The sequence below is a fragment of the Triticum aestivum genome, chromosome 7B (genome assembly GCF_018294505.1).
Source record: "Triticum aestivum cultivar Chinese Spring chromosome 7B, IWGSC CS RefSeq v2.1, whole genome shotgun sequence".
In the NCBI taxonomy this organism is placed as follows: domain Eukaryota; kingdom Viridiplantae; phylum Streptophyta; class Magnoliopsida; order Poales; family Poaceae; genus Triticum; species Triticum aestivum.
Genome location: NC_057813.1, coordinates 63,412,730 through 63,420,218, shown reverse-complemented (window position 1 = coordinate 63,420,218; position 7,489 = coordinate 63,412,730). Strand labels below are relative to the sequence as shown.

At 48.3% G+C, this 7,489-nt stretch overlaps 1 pseudogene; it reads left to right on the top strand.

The window, feature by feature from the left end:
- The first annotated feature begins 6,067 nt into the window (after window positions 1–6,067).
- LOC123161536 (protein kinase PINOID-like) lies at window positions 6,068–6,998 on the top strand (annotated as a pseudogene).
- The last annotated feature ends 491 nt before the right edge of the window (window positions 6,999–7,489 follow it).

The following is a 7,489-nucleotide window of genomic DNA, read 5'->3' as shown; positions in this document are numbered from 1 at the left end:
AGCACACAACACAAAGAAACCAGAATATGTCAAAAACAGAATAGTCTGCAGCAATCTAGATATTTCGAATATTTATTTAACTCCAAAAATTCTGAAAAAATTAGGACCGCATGAGAAATTTGTATAATTAATCTTCTGCAACAAGAATCAACTCAAAAGCACCCTTCTGTTAAAAATGAGAATTATTTTCGTGAGCGCAAAACTTTGTGTTTTTCAGCAAGATCAAACAACTATCACCCAAGAAGATCCTAAAGGCCTTGCTTGGCACAAACACTAATTCAAACACACACAAAACACAATAATAACAGTAGCATAATTGTTCAAACACTCAAGAATAGAAATCAAAAAGACAAAAATAAATTTTATTCATTGGGTTGCCTCCCAACGAGCGGTATCGGTTTACGCCCCTAGCTAGGCATAAGATTTCAATGACGCTCACATGAAAGATAGTAATTGAAACACGAAGAGAGAATCATGTAGAATGTAAAACACATTTAAGTCTAACATACTTCCTATGCATAGGCATTTTATAAGCAAACAAATTATCAAGACAAGAAACATCTAACTTATGCAAAGAAGAGGGGTAAAACATTGACGATCTCAACATAACGAGGGGTAAATTAGTAACATGAAAATGTCTACAACCATATTTTCCTCTCTCTACATGTGGGATCATACTCAAATTCAACAATATAGCTATCACATAACATATTCTCTACATGATCCACATGCATACAAAGTTGACGCTCTTCCAAATTAGTGGGGTTAAAATAAAGTCATGACCTCTCCAATCCCACTTTTATCAAAAATTTCATAAGATTGAACACTCTCAAAATATGTGGGATTATTTTTACTTAAAGTTGACGCTCTTCCAAACCCACTTTCAATATTATCGCAAGCATATTCATCATGAGGCTTAAATAAATTTTCAAGAGGATAAGAATCATTATCACCCGAATCATGATCATAGCAATAAGTAGTGGACATAACAATATTAGCATCCCCAAGCTTCGGGTTTTGCATATTATTAGCATAATTGACATTAATAGAATTCATACTAACATCATTGCAATCATGCTTTTTAACCAAGGAGCTATCATGAATCATTTTATAAATTCCTTCTTTTAACACTTCATCAAAAAATTCAGATTCATGAATCTCAAGCAAAACTTCATGAAGATAATCTAGCGCACTCAACTTACTAGCAACTGGTTCATCATAAGTTTTTCTTTTAAAAAGATTAGCAAGTGGATGAGGATCCATATCAATAGATTTTTAGCAAGCGAAGATACAAGCAAATAAGAGACACATGGCAACACAAGCAAACATGAGATCTGACGAGAAAACGGCGAACGAAAAAGAGGGCGAATAAAACGGAAAATTTTTATGAAGTGGGGGAGAGGAAAACGAGAGGCAAATGGAAAATAATGTAAATTGCGAGGAGATGAGATTTGTGAATAGGAACCTGGTATATGTTGAAGATCCTCCCCGACAACAGTGCCAGAAATTCCTTTGGATGCGGCTTGAAGCTACGTCGGTATTTCCCCAAAGAGGAAGGGATGATGCAACACAGCAGCAGTAGGTATTTCCCTCAGTGATGAAACCAATATTATCGAACCAGTAGGAGAACCAAGCAAAACAATGTAAACATCACCTGCACACAAATAACAAATACTCGCAACCCGACGTGTAAAAGGGGTTGTTAATCCCTTTCGGGTAGCGGCGCCCAAGGTAGGCAAACAGACGTGAGAGAGTTGTAAATACTGATAGATTGAACGCCAAATAAAATAAATTGCAGAAAGGTATTTTTGTATGTTTGGTTTAATACATCTGAAAATAAAAGCAAAGGAAAAATACATCGCAAAGGCAAATATATGAGAAAGAGACCCGGGGGCCGTAGGTTTCACTAGTGGCTTCTCTCGAGAAAAATAGTAAACGGTGGGTGAACAAAATACTGTTGGGTAATTGATAGAACTTCAAATAATCATGACGATATCCAGGCAATGATCATTATATAGGCATCACGTCCAAGATTAGTAGACCAACACCTTCCTACATCTACTACTATTACTCCACATATCGACCGCTATCCAGCATGCATCTAGTGTATTTCATGAAGAAACAGAGTAATGCAATAAGAACAATGACAAAATGTAGACAAGATCTATTTATGTAGAAATAGACCCCATCATTTTCTCCTTAGTAGCAACGATACATACGTGCTGGTTCCCCTTTTGTAACTGGGATCAAGCACCGTAAGATCGAACCCACTACAAAGCACATGTTCCCATTGCAAGATAAATAGATCAAGTTGGCCAAACAAACCCAAATATTAGAGAAGAAATATGTGGCTATAAGCAATTATGCATATAAGAGATCAAAGAAGACTCAAATAACTTTCATGGATAAAAAAGACAGATCTGATCATAAACTCAAAGTTCATCGAATCCCAACAAACACACGCAAAAAGAGTTACATCATATGGAGCTCCGAGAGACCATTGTAATGTGAATCAAACGAGAGAGAGGAAGCCATCTAGCTACTAACTATGGACCCGATATGGTCTACAAAGAACTACTCACGCATCATTGAAGAGGCACCAATGGAAGTGGTGAACCCCTCCATGATAGTGTCTAGATTGGATCTGGTGGTTCTGGACTCTGCGGCGGCTGGAATTGATTTTTGTCGACTCCCCTAAGGTTTTTGGAATATTGGGGTATTTATAGAGCAAACAGTCGGTTCAGGGGGCACCCGAGCTGGGCACAACCCACCAGGGCGCGCCTGGGCCTCCTGGCGCGCCCTGGTGGGTTGTGCTCCCCTCGGAGCACCCCCTCCCCCCTCCCCCCAGGCGCTTCTTCGGCCCACTGGATGTCTTCTGATCCAAAAAAAATCTCCAAAATGTTTCGCTGTGTTTGGACTCCATTTGGTATTGATTTCCTGCGATGTAAAAAAACATGCAGAAAATAGCAACGGGCACTTGACACTATGTCAATAGGTTAGTACAAAAAGGATAAATGACTATAAAATTATTATAAAATATCCAAAAATAATAATATAATAGCATGGAACAATAAAAAATTATAAATATGTTGAAGACGTATCAATGGGCATCGCCAAAGGCAGGCACGTGCGTGCAGACACGGGCAAGCAGGGGATCTAGCTTCGCCCTAGTGGGCTAGAAACCAGTTAACATAAAATGGTGGGATACAAAAAAAATCGATGGGGGAGCTTTAACTGGAACGGTGGCGACAATACCAACTAACCATAACGTACATGTCTTCGCCGATTCTGATAGTATGCCGAGCCCAACATAATAGGTTGGCACAGGAAAAAAAAGAAACAAAAATATAAACGCACGCACGCGCCAAATGGATCGGCCAACTTTGATTATTGATTTTTCAGTAATATTTGATTTGATTTGGTATGAGTACTGCAAGGAAAGTAAACTTTTTGGATTTAGTTGAGATTATTTAAGATTTGATTTGAATGATTTAATGCACAACGTTGTTTTGCGAAAGTGCAGATTTGATTAAGTTAATTCATGCGTCAAATGGGCCGGTTGTAAGATGCTCGCGGGCATAATACAGTGTTGGTGGGAGTGATGCGAGACTACCAACTCCCCTTTAGGAGTTGAGAATTGAAAAATGAAAAATGGATTAACTACATCAGTGGGCTAGAAACCAGTTAAAATAAATTGATGGGATAGATAAAAATCGATGGAGAAGCTTTAACCGGAATGATTGCAACCCTACCAACTTACCATGACATACATGTCTGTGCTGATTCTGATAGTATGCCGAGCCCAACATAATAGGTTGGTCACAGAAAAAAGAAACAAAAAAATTATAAACACGCCCAGGTGCCAAATGGGCTGGCTAACTTTGATTATATTTGATGGGTTGGTAATATATGATTTGATCTGGATGTGAGTAGTGAAAAGAAAGGAAACTTTTTGGATTTAGTTGAGATTTTTTAAGATTTGATTTGAATGAGTTAATGCACCACATTGTTTTGGGAAAGTGCCGATTTGAGTGAGTTAATTCATGGGTCAAATGGACCGGCTGTAAAACGCTAGTGGTGGTAATATAGTGTTGGTGGAAGTGAGGCGAGACTACCAACACCCCCTTTAGGAGTAGAGATTCTGAAAAAAGAAAGGAAAAAAGGAGTAACAACAAAAAAAATTGTGCGGGAATGACCCCAGGTCATATATTAAACAACACCTATGGTACATGCACCCCAAATAAAATGTAAATTACAACCGGGTCCTTGGGGCTCCGACCCACCACAAACTCTGATGTGGGATGAAGGTGCGTCGCCACGCCACCACCACTCCGACGTGGAGCCGGCAAGACCTTGTATACTACGGACGGGTTCTTCACGACCAGGAAGTCGTCAACCTCAGTCCATGAGGACAAGCACACCGGAGATGCAACAAGACGAAGAACCACTGGGGACGAGACATGGCCTCCCAACGAGGGAGATCTGGCGCCACTCCAACTTCCGAACTGGATTCCTAGGCTTCACGGCAAGGACAGAGCACTCCCTGCCGCCATGGGGATGAAGCTAGGAGACAAAATTTCCCCAGCATGGCTACCTTCTCCACCACGATTGCCATGCCCAGAAAGACCAAAGCTCAGCAGATCCAATAGATCCTGAGCACACAAAACTGCACGCACCCCACCGAGGTCCCAGAGTACAATCGCGCGGAGGGGAAGGAGCGACAATGACTTTATTTGGAGGTAAAAGCACCCCAGGTACCCTAACTTGCACAACATGTGATATTTTAGTCCTAAACTTGTAAAAATCAACCCCACCATACCCCAACTTGCACTGCATGTGACGTTTTAGTCCCAGGCCAATGACAGAACGACATGTGGCAGCCAGGTGGCTGGCCCGGTCGTCGCACGCAGTTTTGCAAAACCCCCCCTGCCATTTTCTCTAATCAACCCGCAGTATAGCACACCTGTCCAGTCTGTCACGGCTCTCCTTCGACTGCACCCCGTCGGCCGCCATGGCGGCGGCGGCCACCGTGTGCTCGCCGCGCCCGTCCGCGGCGCTCCGGCCGCACCGGTCCGGCGACGTGGAGTGGGCGGCCATCCGCACGCTCTCGGCCTCCTCCCCTGCGACCCCGCTCGGGCCCAGGGTCTCGTGGCGCTCTGTGCGCTCCGCCCCCTCGCAGGCCACCACGTTACAGATCTGCCGGCCGAGGTACACCTCAGACATGACCTGGTCCGTGCCGGCGGCGGCAGGAGCAACAGCTGCCCCCCGATGAGACTTCGGATGGGCCGCCGGAGCTGCCGCCCTCGAGGGAATCGAACATGGTGGAGTAGTAGTGCAGCGAGTCCAGGAATCGAACATGGTGGAGTAGTAGTAGTGCTCGGTGAAGCGGTCCAGGAATGTGCCGGAGTTGTGGTTCCCCTCCTGCTCCACCACGGTGACGATCCTCGGCCGCACGGCGCGCACGGTGCCCAGGACCTTCTCCATGGCGCCGGGCTGGGCGAGCAGCCGGTGCATCTCGAAGACTGAGTTGACGGAGATTACCTCGGGCTCCTCGTTCGAGTCCTCCGGCTGCAGCATGAACGGCTCCAGGTCCGCCAGCGTGGCGGCGCCGAGGCCGCGGTACTGGAAGTCGACGCGGATGGTGTACGCGAACTGGGCGAGCTTCCAGCCCATCTGCTGCAAGGCGTCGGTCTCGTCCGGCTGCGGGGGGCCGACGCCGGTGAGGCGGAACGAGGGGGTGCCGCCGGGACGGAGGGCTAGGGCCTGGAGAAGGGCGGGCCACTGCATCCCCTGCTTGAAGGTGGTGGACCGGCGCGCCGTGGCCAAGAAGCACAAGCTGGAGCGGGCGGCCGCCGAGAAGCGCATCCTGCGGCTGCTCGACCACCCGTTCCTCCCCACGCTCTTCGCCGACTTCGACGCCGCCCCGCGCTTCTCCTGCGTTGTCGTGGAGTTCTGCCCCGGCGGCGACCTCCACTCCCTCCGCCACCGCATGCCCTCCCGCCACTTCCCGCTCTCCTCCGCCCGGTTCTACGCGGCCGAGGTGCTCCTGGCGCTCTAGTACCTGCACATGATGGGCATCGTCTACCGGCTACCGCGACCTCAAGCCAGCCGTCGCCGAGGAGGAGGAACAGGAGGAGCCGCGCAGCGCGTCCTGCTTCCCGATACGTTTCAAGCGGCGGAGGCATCGTCGCCGGTGCGCGGCGTGCCGGCGTCTCCCCTGCGGTTTGTGGCGGAGCCGGTGTCTGCGCGGTCGTGCTCATTCGTCGGCACGCACGAGTACGTGGCTCCCGAGGTGGCAGGCGGCGGCGCGCATGGCGCCGCCGTGGACTGGTAGGCCTACGGCGTGTTCCTCTACGAGCTCCTCCACGGCCGCACCCCGTTCGCCGGCGCCACTAGGACACGCTAGCTCTGCAACATCGTCCGTGCCGCTCACCTTCCCCTCCTCCTCCGTCACCGGCTGCCACGCCGACACCACCGCGGCGCGGGACCTCATCACGCGCCTGCTCACCAAGGACCCCGCCGCTCGCCTCGGGTCCCGCCACGGCGCCGCCGACGTGAATGCCCGCCCCTTCTTCAAGAACCTCAACTTCGCGCTCCTCCGGTCATTGCGTCCGCCCGTCGTCCCCAGCGCTCCGCTGCACCGGTCGCAGTCGTGCAAGATGCCGGCGTCGCGCAAGGCTGACACGAAGCGCTTCGACCTCTTCTGACCGGCCGGCCGACGTGTAGCCTCCCTGAGTCAACACCGGCGGCTGGATACAAACTCTCCTCCAGCCATCTCGTGGCGCCGAGCGCAACGTTAACCCCTTGATAATTACTACTACTCCTAGCTAGCCTACGGGACAATGCATGCAGTAGTATTAGCTGCCAGTGCACCGTTGTACAATCAACTGTTAATTACGCTTCTTAGTGCTGTTAATCTTCCATGTGTCAGTGCTTGTCTTGTGCTCTGACAGTTATCGAGGTTACACTTGTCAGCAACAGCTAAACCCTCGGCTTAATCACTCCATTTTCTACTTAAGGACGTGTGTGTGGTGCAGTGAATCATGTCGTGGCTTTGACACTGATTATTGATCAAGGAGTACACTGATTAGTTTTGTAGGTGGGTTAATGATGTGGTAGTGCCATCGAGAAAAGCATCACATGGGTGTTGGAGCTGTCTGGTTACAGATTTAATTCAGGTGTGCTATACTGCGGGTTGATTAGAGAAAATGACAGGGGGGATTTTGCAAAACTGCGTGCGAGACCGGGCCAGACACCTGGCTGCCACATGTCGTTCTGTCATTGGACTGGGACTAAAACATCACATGCAGTGCAAGTTGGGGTATGGTGGGGTTGATTTTTGTAAGTTTGGGACTAAAATGTCACATGTTGTGCAAGTTAGGGTACCTGGGGTGCTTTTACCTCCTTTATTTGCATTGGCAGCACGTCCGCCTCCTTTGTAGAAAAGTTGGCACCAAGCATCCACATGGTTTCCCACGAGGTCATGAAC